Source organism: Phalacrocorax aristotelis, chromosome 6 (genome assembly GCF_949628215.1).
Source record: "Phalacrocorax aristotelis chromosome 6, bGulAri2.1, whole genome shotgun sequence".
Classification (NCBI taxonomy): domain Eukaryota; kingdom Metazoa; phylum Chordata; class Aves; order Suliformes; family Phalacrocoracidae; genus Phalacrocorax; species Phalacrocorax aristotelis.
The window spans coordinates 18357698-18377053 of NC_134281.1; the positions used below are offsets into that span (position 1 = coordinate 18357698).

At 44.7% G+C, this 19356-nt stretch overlaps 1 long non-coding RNA gene across 2 annotated transcripts in view; it reads left to right on the forward strand.

The window, feature by feature from the left end:
- LOC142058695 (uncharacterized) overlaps positions 1-19356 on the forward strand; it is a 264243-nt gene that overhangs the window by 86600 nt on the left and 158287 nt on the right. For both annotated transcript variants that reach the window (XR_012661066.1, XR_012661065.1), the window contains one exon: positions 731-906. This is a non-coding gene — a long non-coding RNA (uncharacterized LOC142058695). The remainder of the gene's footprint in view (positions 1-730; positions 907-19356) is intronic.

The following is a 19356-nucleotide window of genomic DNA, read 5'->3' on the forward strand; positions in this document are numbered from 1 at the left end:
TTTCTTTTAAGTAATGGCCTTTTCTTCTTTCAGTCAGCTGCTAATAAGCTTGTAAGCTAAAGAAAAAGGAATAAATTGGGAATGGCTGCAGTGGAGCTGATGGAAATGGGCAGACACAAAACTAGAGTCAACAGTTGACTTTTGAGTCTGATATTGGACTTTGAGGCTCATCTTCTTCTGGGAAGATGGGTGGAGGTGGATTTGCATCCATTCCTCCTGAACTCCTACAGAAAATGTGACCCTTTCCTTCCATTTTTATGCCATCATAATACTGATCTAAATTAGAACAGCATGTGCCAGGAAGTTATCTTTCCATGGAGAACTTGTTAAAATGCTTTTAATGGAAGTTTTCCCTATGGTTAGAGAACTCTTCAGGATTTTTCTTTTTGAGGAGCACAGTAAGTTACTATGTGAGCCTCTCTGCAGCCTGTGCCAATGCCAGCCTGCCCATCTGAAGGTGGAAACCAGAGGGGCCAGCCAGTAGCTCCCCTGAAGCACAGTGCCACCATGTTGGCTGCTTGCATTTGACCACTGTGGAAGGTGACAGGGTGACTCAATGGTGTGACTAATTTTCCAAGCTGCTGCCTTTACATTTTGGAAACCATTGGCAAAGACTGAAAATATGACCCATAACAAAATAAATGGGTAATTGTCGCCGGGCAGTGGGTGTGAGTGCATGTGCATCAGTTAGCATGACTTTTCAATTTTTTTTCTTCTATCTATGTTTTAGGTCTCTCATCTTGTGAACCTTTGGGAGGGAAGAAGTGATTTAGGCATCTGAAGGACACATAATTGAATGCTATCCAAAATTCACTAGCTGCCTGTTGTTGGTGAAGATCTGAAGATGCGGCACATATGCTTGGAGAGGTGGAACATCATGCCATGCTGTGTACTTCAGCCGTCCAGGTAAGCAGCTCCCTCCAACTGACAGCACAAGCCCATACGCTTCAGGGTAATAAAACAAGATATCTTCATAGGTAGTGGTGCTTTGCCAAGAAATTCTCATCAGAAACTGTGTGCACAGAAAATATTTGAGGGATTTGCAATGAAAATAAAGGGATAAAAACCTCTGAACCCAACTGGGAAGTCCAGCATGAAGGCAGGGAGCAGACGTCAGGCACATGGAAAGACATGTGCTCTCCTACCTTGGAGAACAGCAAGTGTCACATCAGCTCCATAACAGCAGAACAGCCTTGCCCTTGAAGGTCAGGCTGTCAAAAGCTGACCTTCTCAAAAAGATTCAAGATCTTTTTCATTAAGTAAGCCAAACTCATGCATGAGACACTTTTTTTTCAGTTTTGGCGGGGGGCGGAAGCTATTTTGAAATGCTGTTTTGATTAGGTCTGTGTCATACAGCATCCTGCCTTAGTCAACATTCAGTACACCTAAGAATTAGGGCAGAAGGCCCTCTGTCCCACTATGCCTAGTGCTTCTGTTAGTGCAAGGAGCTCCACTAGTTACTTTTATTATGTGAAAAGAAAACTCTCTAAATCTGTTCCCTTTCTATGTTATGACTATCCTTTGCTGAATGTTTGTGTGTGGGTAATTCTGGTTACAAAATATCTCCTTGCTTACAATTTCTTTATCAAAATTAGAGGGAATCATAATTCTTTCATGTGCAATTGTATGGGACCAGGTCAGCACTACTTTCTCACCAAGAGTTTTTCTTGAGCAAATAAGCAAATAAGAGATACAGATCTAGCTGGTGTTTGTGTAGATGGGGTTTTTTTTTGTTGATATTTTTTTTTTGGCAATGCATGTAGATGATTTCATATGCTCATCCTGCCTAGATTGTCAGCGTTGTTTGGAAGTCTTAGGTCTACATTGTCTCAGGTAGATGGCTGACAAGCTAGATGTCCTCATGGTTGAACTTTTTTTATTCCAGGTTTGACCGCTGGGTAGTTGAATACTGGTCATACGTACGTTTTTTTTTTTTTTGTATCTTCATTTCTCTGTCAGTGAATGTAGTGAATATCATTAGTGTCTCCCGTATAAAGTCCTGTAGGGGTCTTAGGGTGGAAAATGCTGGATATGACCTCAGTGGTGGTGCCACCAAGTACTAGGGTGTTTTAGAGATGCCAGTGATACAGACTGGAATGGTACCGATGTTCACCATTCATTCCTTTACCATCTGCTACACAACAGGAGCAGCAGGGCTTTTCTACAGAAATAAAGTTCCCCTTTCAGGTATTGCTGTAGAAAATACAGAGCATCCTCTTTCACTTTTAGAAGGAAATGAACCTAAACAAAGCACTGACTCCCATGGCCTCTAGGCTGATGGACAGTGTCATTATCCTTTAAGGGCACGTTAACAGTAACCCTCAGTTCAGAAATCTTGATTTGTATCTCTCCCATGAGATGCCAGAATGGGGACAGGGCATGGATCACTCTTGTGTTGCTCAATGCTGCTGGACCAGTCAGTGTCAATGGGAAAAACGTTTGTTCTGCTGTTGGCCTGTCTTCTGGACAGAGATTTGGACAGGGCACAGTAAAGGTGATGTTGCAGTTAAATGCAAGCTACCAGACAGAGACAACTCTTGAGACTGTAGGCTGTAGGCTTTCCTGCAGCCAGATGATGTTAACAGATCCCACCCTCCACTGCATGATTTAGAGGAAGGCGCAGTCTTTGTAATAGGCCAAATTCATGGACTTCTATTTGCACCATAATTATCTCTGGAAAGAAATTTCTCACTGATTAACATATGCCCAGAAGTGTTCACAATGAATAGGCCTTATAGTTTTGTCTTCAGTGTACCGCAGACATTTGGTCATATCTTCAGCTGGTGAAAACTGGCATTGCTTTATTGCCTTTCCAAGTCAATTTACAATGAGTGAAGGTTTGTCTTTCTGTTCTACTTCACATGAAGATCATGTAACTTTTGTGGCTTTGTGCAATATGTTCTTTCTAAAGAGAAATGAATGTGCAGTTGTCTTTTGTTTTGCAATGATCTTCTAAAGCACCCAGTTCAAAGATTGGGTGTGCTTGACACACTTTCCACCCATTTCTTTCAAATTAATAATCCTCTGATGTCTCTCACATGATCTGTTGGTCCTGCAAGGGTTGGAGCTTTGATGGAAGAGCTGTCTTGGAACAAGGGAGGACTGGAAAATCTGGGGAACTTCTGTTTTAGAGGCTTTGATATTGTGCTGGTACTCTATCCCACTGTTAGGCTGTTTCAGTATTTCCGGTCTCAGAAGGTCATTTCATAATAGATATGGGAAGGATTCTCACTTGGCTTTTCTGCAGTTTTCCTAGTTGCTTGGGGAAGACCGTAATAACTTGCCCACTAAGACTACAAGTACCTTATTTTCAACAGGATCTAAGAACAGGATGCTTCAAAGGAACAATGTAGAAAGTTGGAGGAGAACCAGCCCCTGCTGAGGAAAGGTCTCATCCTAAAGCCCCAGTAAGAGAGCTGGGAGGCAAATATTTTTCCATCCCTCTCCTTTTTTCTCTGCGATGATTAAGAGTGTCAGCTGCTACTTACTGTGAGCGAAGGTTTAAGAATTTCTCTCACACATATTGGAGACATGAGTCATTCTGCAGGCCTACCAGAATCAGGACTCATCTTCGTGCAGTCAGGCTCTGAATCAGATCCCCCAGTGTGGCAGGGAAGTGGGTTGTTAGCTGGGCATCCTCCAGACCTGCTTTCAAAAGGATCCCAAATATGAGAGCTCAGAACACTCTAGGAAGCTGGAGGAGTCTTGAACCATTTACAAGAACAAACTGACTTGAGGGGGTTTCAGGCAGTGCAAGCAATGAGGGGGAAAAGTCCCCTTTGAAAGCCAGTAGTCTTTGGGCTCCAGAAGCCAGCAGATATTTTCAGGAACCACTGCCATTTCTGAGAAGAAAACCACAGAGTTTGAACTACAAATCCACAGCTGCTCTGAAGCTATGGATAAAGGCAGAGTATCTTTAAAGTCCAAGCCCAGCAAGCCTGGCACGAGTGGTTGGGAGCAGGAACTGTCCTACAAGACAAGAGTTCATCTGCTTGAAGAACATCGGGGTGCATCACAGAGTAATGGGGGAAGAAACCAGCGGTTTCACAAGCAGCAGTAGGATTTAGATCTGCTTTCTAACATGTCCTTCTGGGCCTTCCCTGGTGTTGAGGGAGAGCTCAGTTTATCAGCCCTTCCCCTGGTAGGGGCAACAACAGAGACTTTCTGCTCTGTTTGAGCCACAGTTTTCTCAAAATTCATAGGAACTCGATATGTTGGTGGCTTCTTTTCTAGTTCCAATTCCAGTTGAAGTTGGACAATGATTCCCAGAGGCAACGGGGCACATGGTGTGACCACACATATGGGTTATCTACCATATGTATTGGGAGGAAATGGCTGCAGAACACTTCAGTGGTGTAAGATGTCACTTTCATAGGTCTGATCTCCAGGAAGAATCACCTCTAAAGGGAAAAAGGTGACTGCCCACAGACACAGAGTGTATCTGTCACTGCTGTTTCACTTTGAGGCATTCAGTAATTAATCTCAAAGGTCTTGTTTGCACTTGATGCTGCCTCAGAAATCCTGAGTCACTCTTTACCCGAATTCACCCTGGTACCTCTGTTTACTCTGTAGTTGTATGATCGTTGGGAAAGTCCTCAAGCACAAAGAAGCTTGAAACTGGCTCCTTCCTAAAAATGTAGTCCTGCTACTTTTATGAGAAAGCAGGTTGGATGTCACATTGCTTGATAAAACACAACTGTGTGTCAGTCCCAACACTTCTCAGGTGTTGAGACACAGCTTAGTTTTGCTGTCTGCTTGTGCTCAGGATCTCCTGGCTGTTGAACTCCAGGAGGGCGAACACAGATTTATACCTCCAAGACATCAAGTGCAAATTACATTTATGTCAAACAGAACCATCTCGGACTACCCTTTCAGTCCCTGCCCTGGAAATGGTTATAGGTCTGTATCAGTGTGGAAGAACCAAATGTACAATTTTCTTTCCTATTTTTGACTTTCCTATTTTTGACTTTGAAGAGTGTTTGGGGATGTGTTCAGCTCAGCTCTGGCCTATGTTTGCTACTGTCTATGTACGTGAATGTCTGTGTCACCTGGATCGCTCTGTCTTTGCTGAGGGTTAAGACTGTGTACACAGCTAGTTGCTGGGGTCCTCTGAAGTGCATTTACATTTATTCTGTGGTAACTTGATCATGAATTTAAGGTCTGAAGGGCACCAAGCAATTGTGCTTATCAGTAGGAGCTTTGGTGCTCACCTCTTGCTATTGGGCCCTTTTCTAATTTATCTTCAACCTCAGTCATCGCTGGCAGTCCTCTCAGGACTTAAAATCAGACAATTCTTTCAGTATTCATTAAGCTCTAAAAACTTAAACAGTGAAACCTCTACAAAAGCACCTCTGAAAGCTGAAGAAGAAAAATATTACTGCCTGTAACGGAACTTGCCTGCTGGTAGCCATAAATCAGTAGGTTTTTAGTAGCTTTTGATGAGTGTCTTAATGGGGCCTATCAATCTGCCTGCATTTAAAGTTTCAGCCATTGTTATGTTACACAAGTGATCACAAATCCTCTGATGACAGAGATAACTTGAAAAGGATTCAGTAGAATATGAATCTCTAACAGCTGCCTAAAGTCGCTAATGTGCATCTTTCCAGGATGCACAGAGACTACACTCATGCCATTTTGTCTTTTGTGGCCACTCAACTATTGGTCTTCCCATGTCTCATACCTTTATTTTCTACCTGTAGGTGATAGCATTCACTCCTGTCATACCTGGCCCAGGAGACATGAAGTAAAAATTCAGATAAAGGAGAGAAACTAGAAAAGCAGCATATGAGCCAATGTCATCAGAAATGTGGGATGGTAGAAAATTTGGGCACCCACTGCTGCTTCCCAGTCATATAACTCACTTTCCTCTACCAATGCATGCAACACAGCTACTTGAGAGTCTCACCTTTATTTTGCTCCTGTTTCAAAGCTAACAGTAAAGAGGAAAGATATCCATGAATATCAGTGACTTAGGAACTTGAGGAAGCGTAAATTGAGAGTTTCAGGCACTTATTTTCAACCAGCTATCCCAAAGGCAGTTTGAGCCGTAAAGCTCATCCATCACTTTGGCTACTGATGCCAGTGCTGCTGCCAGAGAAAGATCAGTCAAACTGGATTATTGAAGTCAAAGCCAGAGACAGCTCTTGTGGGAAGTGGTTGAGAAAGTCTCATGTCTTAATTCCTCATTGCGTAGGAAATAAAAAGGGGATTGTGTATGAGGGGTGGGAATACCCTGTTTCTCATTATCTGAATGCATGGTCTTGAAGGAGAGGGTGGATCCCTAGTGCAAAAGGTAAATCATATTAATGCAGTTTGTTTCCCTGTTTTTGCCTTCCATTGCTCTCCTCTGGGAACTGGAGATCAGAGGCTTTGCACATGAACTTTTATACATGACCAGTAGTAAGGGTGGGTTTGTTTTTTGTGATGAGAAGGAGCCAGCCATGGAGAAATGGAAAAAACAGACCCAAAAAGTGGAGTGAAAACTATTTACTCATAAGACAGTGACCACCATGACTTTAGAGGTACAAAGGCAGGCCCAGACCTCCATCTGCATTCAGCAGTGTTGGCTCTGCTCCAGGTGCTGGCAGAGCTGGTGGCTTCAAGAGCCATCACGATGCAGAGCTGTCACTGGGGCTGACAGATTGACTGTGCCACAGGGAATGGATGGGACTGATGGCATCTGTCTGTGCCAGTGGTGGGGATCCCCTCCTGGGAATGAGTTGCCCTGGCAACTTAGCACGGGACGCAGCGGGCTTTGGAGCTGCAGCTTCGGTAGAGCCGGAGGAGTGCCTGGAAGCACCTTTGGGGCACGTGTGTGAGCAGAAGGCAGTGATTTGCACTGGTCCATGAGGTGCACTGTGGTGTGATTTAGTTACCAGCTCTGTCTCTTGGCTCAGTTCAGAACATAAAGCAACTCAGAAGATTTTTTTATTTTTTATTATTTCTATTGGAAGCTGGGGCTTTTTGATAAGTATGTGTGTCCCACAAGCAGCTATTTCTATCAGGACATTTCAGGGCATTTTTGGGAGGGCTTGAGAGGGGGAACCCAAGCAAAATGCTCAGGTTTTGCTGATCAAACCCCAACTTTTCCCATACCTCTACCTCCCCAGCTGAGATTTCTTAGGGCGTTGTGTGTGTTTTTCACTTGGATTTTAGAAAAGAAAGCTTATCTGGGAACAGAAACCTCCTTCAGAAGAACACTGATAAACCTTTTCCAGTTCCATGAAATGTTTCTTGGAAGGCAGGAAACAATTCCCTGCCTCCCTCCCTGTGGTTGAACAGGTCTGAGCAGCAGATGGGCAAGATGAAGCTTGACGGTGGTGAAGGGCCTGGGGCTCACAGGCACAGGCTCTCAGCTGGCAAAAGCCAGCAAGCTTCCAGCTACACCTGTAATGAACCAGGAACTGCAGCATTGGGAATATGTCCCACTGACGGCTCAGTAAGGCCTGAGCAAGAAGATACAGGTATTTGCTAAAGACTAGGGTCTTAAATCTGTCTTCAGGGGGAAACTGGCACAGAAATCCATTGAAAACCAAGGAAGTAGCATCCTTTCTGGAAGCATGGGAAAAGGTTCAACACCATCTATGCCAATTAAGCAGATAGGTGAACTTGAATAAAAGAATGGCACAGCTCAAAATATAGAGCTGTAGCTTGCCCTGTGTGATCTGTTAGTGCCAAGATACCCTCTAAAACATTGTTCAAGCTCTCTGGTAGCAGAATTTTAGGACAGTGACACAAGGCACAACTACAGTGCAGGAAATACCCTGTCTCCTGCATAATTTCATCACTGGCTATTGCCCCTCATCAGATTTGATTAAAGTGTCTCAAACTGCATTAACAATGGAAAGAACGGTGCTATTAATTTTTGTGGCTGCTGATTGCAGTAGGCATGTTACGTTAGATAGTTCAATGGTTAGGTCAAGCTGTGGTAGTGTTATAATGAAAGAGTGAGACATGCTGTGCAGAGTAAAGCAAGCTGGGTTCTGCTCCATGGTGACTACCCCTCCCCAGTGGGTCTTGCAAGAGAACTTTGACTTGCGTGCCCCATGGACGGGACATCATGTCACAGTGACTGACTTCTATAATTGCTGTTGGTGTTCTCTGTCTTGGCAGAGAGGGTGAAGACTGAACGCATTACAGTGAGCCAGCTCTAGAAGGGACCTTTTCAATTAAGGTTCAGGGCACATGGACAGGCAGCCGTAAAGGGGGAGCTATTATTTGTGGACAGACAGCTGACACCAAGCTGCAAGGCTTGCAGCGTATTTCACTGAAATTTAAAATTCATGTGTATTTTTAATGCTAAAAAAAAAAAAAGCTGAAAGAAAGCAACAGGAACAGGGTCTGAAATAAAAGGTTGCAAGAAATAAATTAGCAGCTTCCAAGAGCTATATGCCTGGGTATTGCTCTGGGTGGAAGGAGGCTTGTTTTCCAATATTAGCTCTCAGCTTATGCCCCAGTAGTGAGACCATGGACATTGGAGCATCTGTACTGGCTCTGGCCAAAGGCTCAACTTAACCTAGTGCTCTGTCCCTGACTGTGACCAGTAACACATGCTTAGGGGAAGTGTAAGACAGGAACTTTTCATAGCGTGATCCTTCCTGTGGCCTAACCTCTGGCCCATGGTCCCACCTTCTGGTATCAGCATCCTGGTGATTTTTGGTGGAACTGGTAACTACAATGGTTCTAGGTTTGATTTTTTTGGGGTTTTTGATTTTGTTGGTTTTTTGTTTGGGTTTTTTGTTTTTGGTTTTTTTTGTTTGTTTTTTTTTTTTTTTTTTGTGAGAAGTACTGAACACTTGTGCTTTAATCACCTTTCTGCCCTTCGTGTCTCTAAGTACCTTGGTCACCTTCCCCTGCTGTCTCTTTTCTGAGCTAAGGCAACTTCCCACATGGAGACAGGAGCTATGCAGTATCCAAAATCACTGATCAGTCTGTTCTTCTTCTCCGTGTGTTGTCTATACTTTCCAAGACAGGGTGACGAGACACCCCACCTCATGCCCCCCAGGAATCATAACTTAGGTGCATCACAGAGTAATTTTTTTTTTTATGGTAGCTTAAAAAAAAAAAAGACTTTACCTTCCTTTTCTCTAGCCTATCAGTAATACTTTCTGAGATTCTGCATGCCTTCATGACCATTCCTGAGCCTTACGCTGGTGTTTTTAAAGCGCTATCTGCAGCATCCCCAAGCAAGTTGATAGATGACTGTGAGAGCAAAAGGAAGCACAGTATGCTCACAAAATGGAGAACTGCACATGTGAGTACACACTTATTTTATACTTTACTGGTGCATTAGTGCTTTCTAAGCATGGCCAGTGTCCATTTGGTGCACATCTGCTTGGTCTACCTTGGAAGAGACCTGACTGCAGTGAGCAAGACAAGCAGAGCAGAGCATTTCCAAATTCTTGGTCATATTTGAGAACCCTCTGAATTACAGGCTAGTTTATGTGGATGCTATGCTAGAAAGAAAGAGGAAACATTGGTTTGAATTGTAGATAGCAAGTACTTCAGAATGACCTTGCAATCTCCTGCATACAGAGTCAGCCATCTGTCAGACACTAGTGCTGTACAGTAACAACAATGTAATCTGGCCCTGGGGTTATTCCATGTACAACCCCTGCTCATTTTGTGGTTTTGAATTTCCCTAAAACAGCTTTTTCATGAACTTAAGCAGTGAAGATGAAATCCCCCTTTGATGCATTTTTATTCGTTTTTGTAGATGTTGTTGTCTAACTGAGAAAATGAACTTGATCATGAAATACCATGTTCCCATTTCTTGACTCTTCCCCATGTCTGCAGACCTCCATCCCCTTTTGTATATGTTTTGATATAAAGTTGTTGTACAGCACACATGTATGCATAGGCATGTGCTACCTATAGACTGTACAACTTCTACTTCACTGAGAACAGGTGAATTTCTTCCAGTTAATCAGAGGTGCAATAAGGACAGGATTTCCAGTTCTTGCTTTTATTTACCTAAGTACAGGCCCTCTTCCCAGTCTTGGAAATTTCCACTGGCTCCACTCATATAGGGCTTCAGGATTTGACTTAATCTGTTCAGACCAACCTTGCTGGTCAGGGTTATTCTGTCTGTTTTTATTCAATAACAATGTTAAGTTGATAACTCTGAACTCTTCTCTCCAGGAAGCAGACTCTGATATGGCAAGTAACATACCATGTGGGTGACACGTTTAGGTCTGTCACTTAGATTTACATGTCTGTCCTCTAAGAATCTGAGCTAATCTTTGTCAGAAGATAAGAAAGGACAGAAGTGTAAATAGAAACACTTTAATTTAGATATCTAGGCAATATCTGTAGAATTAAAATTATTGAAATCTTAAAGTGGAATTAAGGACATGGCAGCAGTACCCTCTCTGGGCTTTACACAAGAGGAGCTGTTGCATTTGGGGGAGAAGAGGAGAAAGAAGTGCTGAGGTATTTAGATGACTGGTCTGTTTTGCTTTGTCACGGAAAGAAAGATGGTATAAAGGGGAATGCAGGGCACAGAACAGCTTTTATGTTTGGGCATGGGCTGGGAGAAATAACATGCTGTAAATATTGCAACTGACACAGCAGAGGCCCATTTGGCTGGGAATATAGGGCAATAAATGCAGTCAGGTGATTCAAGGGTGTTGTGCATAAGTCTGCCAGGTAGTTAGGCCAGAGCCCATCAGGAAATAATTATGGCTGATAAGGGGAGCTTGTAAGGAGGCCAGCACCTTTTGTGACCATGAAAGACTCTAATGATTAACTATGATGGAAAAGCTAGAAGCACATTCTCCCCTTTCTTCGAAGTCACACCTGACTGCTGTCCTGCATCATTAACTTCAGTGCTGCCCTGCTGGATGGCAGACCACTGTGCCGGGGCTTCGGTGTTCAGCGTGAACCAGCTTTAATTCAGGGCAGCCTCTGGGATGTGAATGGTGAAGCTGGTTGCTTCTGAGAGGGGCACAGGTGGCAAAGCGCTGTGTCTGCCCAGGTGCCTGGATCTCCTGGAGTTAACTCCTGGGGGAATCCATACTGCTCCTGGGGCAACTGGGAGGGGGGATTGCTGTCCCCTATATACTGCAAATGAAACCCTACCCTGGCAATAGGCTCATGTGTGTGTGGGTGACAGAAAGCTGTGTAGCTTCAAGATGGATTTGTGGAAAAGATGCAAGAGGGAGGAGAGGGGAAATCTTCTGTGCTTTGGGTAGGTGCAGCAGTGTATGGTTCAGGTGCTTCAGGAGGGGTACACTGACACATGCAGAGTGCATCTGGCTTGGATACTGGTTTTGAACATCATCTTTCTCTTTCCTTATGCAATGATGAAAACAGTAGATGTCAATAAAAACAGCTCTTGACAGTGTGATGTTGAATTGACAGTCTGTGGGTATTCCCGTGCTGCAGCATTTACCACACAATAGGGCCCTAATATTTTGTCTTGCTCACGCTGCGTGCTCGGGCTTCCTAGGCTCTCATAAGAACAGTGAACTATCACCATCAAAACTTCTGTTCCCCAGAACTGGGAGTAGTGGGCCAGACTGGTGGGATCCCATTGTCTAAACCATTTTGTGTCCATTTACAAGATGCTGTAAGCACAGGCTTGTACCCTGTGGCAAAGCTGCAGGGAGAGGAAGAGGTCACAAACCCTGTTAGGAGTATATGATGGTGCTCAGGACAAATGAGGTTTGTGTATTTTGGCTCTGTATATATATTCTTAGGGTTGGTGAAGGGGATGCAAGGATGGGGACCACACAGCAAGCTGGTCTTGCCTCTAGTTGGGTCAACTCTTTGCACCATACTGCAGAGAAAAACGCTGTCTTTTGTGTGATAGCCATTTCTTCTGTCCGCAGCTCCACCTGTAACAGCGAGGCCAGAGCCATGCGCAGTGCTTGGCAGGCACTGAACTAGCAGTCTCCAGATTCAATCCGTGTAGGGAACTGGTTCTGAACATTATGACGGCAGTGGTATTAAATATAGACAGTGGGAATGGCACCGGAGCAGTAGTCTGGATCTTGAATAGACTTTCCTTTGCAACCCTACTGTACAGCTGTTATTATAGTGTTTGCTAATTTATTTTACTTGATTAATGCTAGGTAATTAATTTTTATAAATTGAGTCTCATTTAGTAACTTGTATGGTTAGGCACAGCTATAAACCTCTGCACAGTCCATCTGCAATTAGCACAAATTTTCCCTGCTCAGATTTGCCTCCAGCAGGATAAGATGCAGGCAGGACAAAGGGCTGCCAACTCCGTGGACCCACTGTGCTGGACCCACGGGCATGTAGAGGTGTGTCATCAGGTCGGGGAGGCGGAGCAAATCCACAGGCTGTCGTTGGGACTGTCCACAGACTGCAGGTAACTCCTGTATTGGTCTGTGTTGCTGTATGTATTGGATAACCTTGGACAAGATAACAGACTCTATCACCATTTCCGAGAAAATTACGTCATTAATATATCATCTGTAATCAATAGGCTGTGGCCCTGATTCCGCAAGACACTTAAATACATAGCTAATATCCATCACACAGTCTGGTACCTTGATGGGTTGCCTTTTTTTTTTTTTTTTTTGAGCCTGCTTTTGCATTTAAAATTGGCTTTATGCTAAACTAGGGTTTTGTGCCTACAAAGAGCATCGGCCAGGGCATGACCATGAGGTACCATGTGCTCACAGTATAAATAGGATCTCAAAGCTGGCAGATGCCATCATGTGGAGAACAAAAAGCCAAGAAAAGGGAGAGACCATTGCAAAGCAGTGCATATGGCCTTTTGTGGCCCTCCTTACCCACACAGAAGGCTGATGCAGAGATCACAGATTATGTAGTGGAAAGTGTGAATTTGGTTAAATTGTATTTTGCTGTACATAATGCTGGATGAGCCCACAGTGTCCTGGAGGCAAGGGGAGAGAGAGGACTTGCTTATGAATGGGCAGAAAGCAGCTGGTGATTTCTTACAATGCATACTGGGGGGAAATAGGAACTTTGACTTATTTTCCATGTGCAACTTAAATAAACCCTTACAAGGCCATATTTGATTTTTGTTTTTCTTAACTTTTTTTGTTTTAAAAAAAAATCTGTAATTTTATTTAAAAGTGTTTCTTTTTTTATTTGAAGGATGAGTTAGGAACAGTTGTGAAGCAATTGTTCATTAGACTTGTAGCTGGGTTTCATTTATTTTTAATCTGCTCAGCTTGGACAGCTTTTAATCAGCTTAATATTTATCCTCTTGTTTCACTAATTGTTATTTATTCCATTCAATTATGTATCTTACAAACATTCATTTCCCCTCACCAATGTCTGGTAATGACCCTTAGAAAGCTGAGGAAATGGAGGCAAAGAGTTTCAAACCACCTAGAGAACATCTTCTAGTGACTGCCTTCTGTGTTAGGAGTCTGAGTTGTAGCAGGTGGCAGGAGGACTGGGATCCTCCAACCACTGAGATGCTTTTGAGAAATTACCTCTAAACTGTATTTAAGCACTGCAGTAAAGCCCAATTAAGTAAGTACTTAAGCAGAAGCTTTCTTTAAAGCACACAGCCAGTCTTGACCCTACTTGACAAACCATATGCTGGGAGTTCAGTTATTACCCTCAGGCTGGAGCCATTTGTCTGCTGGGTAGCTTTGCTCTAGGTGTGTAGCAAGGAGATAGTCTGAGCTTCAGGTGCTGAGCTGGTATCACCTGGAATTGTTCTGTTGACTTAGAGGGAAGTGGTATGATATATGCACCCAATCAGAGGTACTCACCAATGGTTTGGGTTTTGTTTATTATTGCACTACCAAGTGAAGAAACACAGGGACTCAAAGTCACCCTCCCATGCACAGGCAGCCACGTCTGTGGCTGTGTCTCTGTGGTAGGTTGCAGGGAGACAGAAACTTCCCCAAGTTAGTGAGATTTTGGTTTAGCAGCACCAAGACTTGGTGGATGAAGAGTGTTGAACCCTGCACTGAGCTGTGCAGAGAGTAAGGGTTCAGCCACAGCATGATGAGCCCCAGCATGGTGGTGGCTGCAGTCCAGTAAGCACAACCAAATGGTTTTTGGGTCCCAGCCATAAAGTCAGAGCTTGGTCACACATCATGGACTACCTCTGTCCTCCCATCAAATTACTTCCTTGCTGCGAAGTGCTTTGGTCAGGGCCCAATCCTGACCTGAGACTAGTCAATGGAGAGTTCAGTGCTGACTCTGCCTGACTCTGCCATAGACCTTCAAGCCATGGCCTCTCTGCTGAGCCTCTCCAAGGAGCTTCAGTGCTGACAGCATTGCTGATGGCTGCCAAACATGCTGTTTTCCATCCTAGCCTCACACCATCATTGTCCCTGCTCAGCAGTCTATTCTACCTGGTTACATGACTGCAGAGTTAGGGCAGGCAGGGCTTGATTTTGCCTTATGTTCATTGATCCTGGCTTAGTGCTTGGTTTTTAACATGCCAAAAGGCTGTTTGCAAAGTCACGGCAATTAAATTAATTGCCCTTTTTTTTTTTTGAGGAGCTGAGTCTCTGGCATGGAAGTGGGTCACAAAAGTAGTCTGTTTAGCACTGTCTCTTTTTTAAAGACAAAGCGAACTGGTTGCAGCTCCACAGGTGAGATCCATGAGATCCTTGGTGGGGTGGCCCAGGCAAACCCTCAATGAACAAGGTCAGCCTGGTCTTCATGTCAAGTTAGTGGCCATGTTGCATTCCTCTAGCAGAGTGCAGCTAGTAAAAACCCCTGAAGTGGCAGAGATGACAACTGATATTAAGGAACAGATTATAGGGTAGTAGCTGGGAGTCAGTCAGGAAGCTCTAAGGTGTTCCTGTATTCCTACAACGGAACATGAACAGGCAGACCACTGCCTGCATGTGCGGCTAAAAACACATCTGTGGCTTTGGCAGATTGTTCCTCTCAGGCATGGCTTGTCTTCAGTGCCTTTCAAAGTTGGGACTCTGAGGCAGTTTCCCTTCTGCACCCAGCCGTGACTATCCAGTTGCTGTGCTTGTAAGGACTAGAGGAAATGTGAGATAGTGTGAGCTGGAGATAGAGCAGTTGTGGAACAGCTTTGCCAGGGTTTGTCTTGAACTGAACCACTTTATGGTCCCAGTCTGATCCTGGATTTTGCTTATATGGGAACTACCCCCTGCCCAGCTTTCCACTGCCATGGCACAAGGTAGAGATCTACTTAGCACCGAACCCTTCCTCCTTTCCCAAGAAATCATTTTGTCTGGTAGTACTGACTACTGTAAGGGTTAGCATGCCGAAGAGGCCTAAAGCAGAGTTCACATCTCCTTGATTTTCATGGAGTGTAAGGGTCTCTCTTCAGTATACATAAAGCCAAATAAAAAATTCAAAAGCCATCCTGCCCCAGGGCCAGCTGTTCTTGCAGCATCCTGCCATCCCCCTGCTTCCCACCATACCACCCAGCACAGCCAAGGCACTCTCAGTTCCTCTCTTGTGGGAAGGATTTAAGGTGGTTTTGCAGCCAACAAGTACTTCCCAGGGGTAACTACATGTAGGGAGCTACGGTCATTTTGTTCTTAGCTGGAGCTGGTGGCTGAGCTTGAAACCAAGTGATTCAGAGTCTGGAGAGTGATTCAGAGTCAGGCTCTGGGAGAAGCTCCCCTAATTGTGTTCAGCTAAATCCAAGGGCATTGCACTGGCCTGAGAGTCAAGTTAACAATTTTATCTCCATTGGTTCATCTCCTGAAGTGGTCAGATGTGGTGTGAGGTATTCTGGGATAGGTGGTTTAGTTTAAAAGCAGATTAATTCGCTAGTGTCCCAGTACCTTGGCTTTTCTGTATGCCATCATCCTGTGATTTCAGTGGCTTCAGGGTCAATCACCTAATGATGATTAAAGGGGTCCCTGCTTAACACAAGTCCAGAAATACACCTTAGTTGATTGTTGAATTTAGAAGCTGAAATCAATCCCCTGCTGCTTTTTATTTAGCCAAGCATCCCTGCTGAAGCACCAAAGTGTTAAAGGAAAGTGGCTCTCTGTGAGCTAGGGGAGGTTAGGCCACCAGGATGAAGTCTGGACAATAACGGAAGGAATAAATGTGAAGGGCTCAGAGCCCCGTGTCACATCCGGAGGTAGCTCGCATTGACCTTGCTGAGAGATGTTTGGTGCTGTATGCTGGGGGAGAGTGTCCTTGTCATAGCTGGCACCAGCTGTCAGGGTATTGTAACTTCAAAACTAGGAAAGCACCATGGAGCTAGGAGGGATCTTTCAGCCCTCTAAGCATCCCCTCCTTCACAGTGTGAAGACCTAAGCCAAAACCAGTTAGGAGGGCCTAATTCTGTAGTAAAAAGGAAATGCTTAATTTTAGAGCCTGACTGCCATAAAAGTTTTCACAGTGCTGGAATTTGCCTTGAAAATGGGGAAAAAGAGGATTTCCCTGGAATAATATTTCCTCAAACTTGGTTCAGCATACCTGTACCTATGGTTCAGAATAGATATGGTTGTTTTTATTTGGTCAGGAAGTTAGGAGAGCCTGGCATGGCTGGACATGCATTCATGGTGTTTATGAATTCTCTTGTGAATGTATGGAAAACATGTATCATTATTTCAACTCCCAGTGCTGTAAATAGTGCAAATAAATGACTCTGAGTCAGAAGAAGGTGAATCAGTGTCAGTTAGCTCTACTGCCAACGGTTTAAGAGAACAGACATGACATGGGCAATTATTTGGCTAATTAGAGCAGATCTTTGAGCATTGAAATCCAGGGTTTTCAAAGGAGCCTAGAAGAATTAGGTACCTAAGTCCTTGTGCTATCAGTGGGAGGTGGTTACATACTTCCTTTAAATGCTCAGCTTAGCAGAATACCCAAGGCATTTTATTCAGATGTTAAGGGAACAGCATTTCCCCTGGGTGTGTGGGCAGTGTGTTCTTAGTAAGAGGGACAGAATGCTTCTAGACAGAGACCTACAGCCTGAGCCAGCCCCTGCTAATGTGCACTTCAGCCTTCCACTCATGCTGGAGCCTAGCAGAAGGACTTAGGATGCTCATAGGTGTGAGTGGGAAGAGCCCTCTGGCCAAGGAGAACAATGCCTGCGATGTGGTCTAAGGGTGGCAGTTCTGGTCCATAGTCCTTGACAACACCACTTGGAGAGGACATCTAAACGTATGAGTAATGGCGCTGCCCAGCATAAAATCCAAGAAGGCAGGCAGTTAGTCCCATGTGAGAGGTCAGATGGAACTAGGATGTTTTCTATTTTCTCCGCTGATGTGCAAAGTGACTCTTGTTTATCCAGCAGAAAAATTGCACGTTTCTCAAAGATGAGCTCATGTCAGAAGTGTTCACCCAGACACTGATGCTTCCAGCAGAACATGCTGTTGTGTCCCTGGCTGCAGCAGCTACTGTAAATCTTTGCAGCCTACTGTTTTTCCCCCCTCAACCCTTTCTTTCCTACCATGGGGAGCGTGCATGGACTGGTGCTGTGGATATCAGCCAGGCAAGAGTTAAATGCAGACATGGAGCTATTGGCTTACCTTTGAAAGTGTAGTGGGAGACATGTGTCTCTGATCTTGTAAAGATCCTGTTTTCTTGCTGGCAGCACAGCCTGCTCCAATTAGAATGCAAGGACTGAAACAAGGCCTGGAGTCAGTCTGTCCCCTGCTGTGGTGGTGGCACTGTCACTGCTTTTGTGGTAAGTAGGGCAATTTCAGTGCCAGTCACCTCTCTGAATACATCCTTGCGAAGACATGTAAAGTCATTGATTTTTCTTTAGCTCCAGTGTGTTTTCCCTCTGTGAGATTGTGGAGCTAGCAGGACAGCCCTGCCTGCAGAGGATTTACTTCCACTTGGGCTCCAGCAGGATTCCAGACAGGAATCCTATGTGCTCACTGCTTTTGTGGCTCATCTAGAGCAGCAAAGCTTGGTGCTTTCTCCTCCAGTTCACCCTCTCAGCACAGAAATGGCCCAGGGGAATAGTTTGCTGTTTTCCTATTAAATGGGTTTACCCAGTAGATGCAAAGGAGGAATGGAAGCATCTTCATCAAATAGGTGTGATGGTCATTTCTTGAAGGCCTGGCAAAGGCTGTTGCACAAGGCAGTGTGGATACACAAGCACCAGAGATGGGACTGTTACCTGGGATGCTACATTCTCTGCCACCAATGTGCCTTCATGTGTTGGGGGAGGAATCGAGGCAAGGGGGCTGAAGTGATGTAAGGCCACAGTGGAAGTGAGCAGCAGGCTTGGGAATGTAATCACGTTCCCAAATGGCAAGGTTCTCTGGTGTTGCAGGGTCATCTTGTGCTGCTTCTGTTCTTGGGAGCTTTTCAGGCTGGTAGTAATGTCTGTGTAGGTAACAGCTCTTGATGAGACCTTCTTTGTCAGACTTGTTAAGGCTATGCCTTGAAGCCATGTACAAATCTAGCATCCTTTGGCAATAAATTATGCATTAGGGAATTGTACCATAGGAGAACCAACTCCAAAGGATGCTGGAGGGTGCCAGGAGCTTGTTGTTGAGAGAGCAATCTCAGCCTGGCCTGAGATCCCTGCTCAGGAATCACTTGCTGCCTAGTGGTAGGCAGGATCCTACTAGGGTCCTATGCTGTGTTAAACAGATCATCCAATGCCATCTTCCAAAACCAAGACACCTAGTTGCTGTCAGGGAATGAAGCCTAGGCCATCCCAGCCTCCTGGCTCTTTTTGTTTCCTAGTGAGAGAACTGTGCCCAGTTATACCATCAAATTTCTGTGTGGCTCACAGGTCCCAGCTTGGGAATTCAGTGGCTAGAATGGACCAAATGGCTTATTTTAAATCCCTATGCACCACTCTGTAATTAAGAACAAGTGAGACGTTTGCTATTAATTAGCTTTCATTGACCCACTTTTGACCTTCCAGATGCTGTTGTGGTGCACTAGGTCTCTGAGAAGGCATATTATCCTCTCTGGGGAGAGATTAATTTTCATTACTGCTTCTGCATTAGCCTGGCACTCTTTGTTAATTTCTCATTAATGTTCTAGCAGATCGGCGCTGACAGCTGAGGAAGTAACATTCACACAGAACATTGTTAGGAAAATACAGCACTTTCATATGGTGCAGTAATGGGCCATGGCACCACTGCCCCGGCATTGTGGCAAGGCCCTGGCTGTTGCAGATGGGCTGGTAGTGGCAATTGGTGGTCTGGATAGCATATCATGTGCAGCAGGTCATGCTAAACCTCTCTTCACCTAGACTGGTGTCTCCCTGATTGTCTCACCCGTGTGTTGTTTCAAGCCACTGGAGTCTCTGGGTGCTGCTTCTGTTGAGCTCCCACTGCCTCCTGTTGCAGAACAGCCCCTGCTTAGCTCCATGGAAGGATGCAGCTGTAACACTGGGGACTAGTTAAGGTACGAGCCCAGGTTTTCTAAGTTGTATTAATCAGGATACAGCCCTGTGACTCTTCATCTGGGATGGGATGG